General features: G+C 39.5%; 1 non-coding gene across 1 annotated transcript; it reads right to left on the bottom strand.

Annotated features, from left to right (window-relative positions):
- Positions 1 to 371: 371 nt before the first annotated feature.
- TRNAK-CUU (transfer RNA lysine (anticodon CUU)) lies at positions 372 to 444 on the bottom strand. Its single transcript has one exon. It is a non-coding gene; the product is annotated as a tRNA-Lys (tRNA).
- Between the last annotated feature and the right edge of the window lie 1546 nt (positions 445 to 1990).

Here is a 1990-nt window from a genome sequence, read left to right as displayed (position 1 = left end):
TGTTGCTGCCAGTCCATCCTGGGCAGTACTTGAGAATCATTGGCTTAGAGTTAATACATGTCCAATAGTGGAAAAACATCTCCCAGTATATGTTTTCATGACAGGAGTTAGGGCATGTGCCAGTGTCATTCTTCTATAGGAAGGCTGACACATCCCAAAGTGGACTTAGAATTCTCCATAGTCGGAAAGCTTAAAGAACCATGTTTTCTTGATATCTGATTCCATGGCAAGATTTCACCAACAAAACATTCTCATTCACTAATGTGTACAGTTACAGGATTTTGTCCTTGTGAATTTGTCTATCTGCTAAAATTGATCTGTAATCCCCCAAATCAATCTAACAATGCTTTTTTTTTTTTTAATAGGCTCCACACCCAACATGGGGCTTGAACTCATGACCTTGCAATCAAGAGTCGCATGCTCTACCGACTGAGCCAGCCAGGTGCCCCTCTAGCAATGCTTTTGAGTTCATATGTACACATATGTAGAGCTGTGAAAAATGTGAGCTGCCTGAAGCACATGCGTGTTCCCAACTGAGGTCAAACGATGTGAAGTTCCGCCTTCTTGTTTCAGCTCTCATTTGGTAAATAAATGTCCTATTCAAGGTCCATGTAGTGCCATGTTTTTCACGGTTCTGTACCCTTTGTTGGTGATTTTGTTGTTTTAAAAGACCTGCAAGTATAGTGCTGAAGTGCTGTCTAGTGTTTTTAAGTGCAAGAAGAATATGACTTGCCTTACAGAGAAAAAATGTGTTAGATAAGCTTTATTCAGGCATGAATTATAGTGGCTGTTGGCTGTAAGCTCAATGTTAATGAATCAATAATATATATTAGATAAGATGTCTTTAAACAGAAACACACATGAATGATCAGTTAGTGCAAATGTTGTGACTAGAGACTTGTAGGAACAGAACCCTGTATTTCCCCTAGGAGCAATGGTTCAGTATTCACTAATTCAGCATTCACAATGACTTCATAGAACATAAGTACCATGAAAACTGAGAATTGAGTGTGTATTGTAAGGAATCTGAGGTGGTAAGGTGCAGGAAGGAACCATAAAAATCAAGGCAAGAAAAGAAGGAGAAAAGCTTGAAAATTGGCTCGAAGACTATGTAAGGCTTGGCAAATGCAAATATATGTATATGAATTACAGACAAAACTATGTTGTTTCTCTAGTTATTTCATGTGCAGCATATAGGAAAATATTAGTGATGATAGTTTTGTAACATCTCAGCCTTCTCCTACTGTCTCCTTGCAGATAATATATGGTGTTTAAAGAGTGAATTTTATGCCCACATCTTCATTAGCTCTGTCTTTCGAGAACTGTCAGAACCCTTTGCACTAATGCCAGGCTTCTCACATTCAGTACCCAGACCTGGAGGAAGAAGGGCAGGGGCTTACAGCTGCTATTTATCTCACTCCTGTTGTAACCAGAGAACAATGGATCCTGCTGATGGAGAGATGAGAATAATACTTCCATTGTTGGTAGAGCAGCTGAAGATGGAGCTCTGAACTTGGGGATCCGTTCCTGCTCCTGGCTTTTGATTCTGAGTTTTCTCAGGAGCTTGGCCACTTTTCAAAGATGTGCTGTTATGCTGGGAAGCAGGAGAGAAAGCTAGTATCCAATACAACACAGAATCATACACACACGAAAAGTGCAAATAATTGGCCTAAAACTCAGACCATACTTAACAAAGAGAACTCTCTTCTCAGAGGTTTGGGTGGGGTTAGCTCTATGTAATCCCACAGTCCTCTGCATAAGCATAGTAGGACTGAAATGTTTGGGGAAGAGACTTCCAGCCACATGGATGAGACAGTGACAGGACTGTCACTGAGTCAGAACAATTAAAGATCATTTTCAGTTAAGTATACAAGGTACTCTTTTTTTATATGTTCTAGCTTGAAAAATGTGTGATTTTTATATACTTCATCAGTCTTCAGTTTGTCACAGAATCAAGAGAGATTCTGTGTGCTATTGGCAGTTCTATTAT

Source organism: Callorhinus ursinus, unplaced genomic scaffold (genome assembly GCF_003265705.2).
Source record: "Callorhinus ursinus isolate GAN/ISIS: 27379988/994484 unplaced genomic scaffold, GSC_fseal_2.0 scaffold74, whole genome shotgun sequence".
Classification (NCBI taxonomy): domain Eukaryota; kingdom Metazoa; phylum Chordata; class Mammalia; order Carnivora; family Otariidae; genus Callorhinus; species Callorhinus ursinus.
This window is presented reverse-complemented; position numbering and strand designations above follow the sequence as displayed.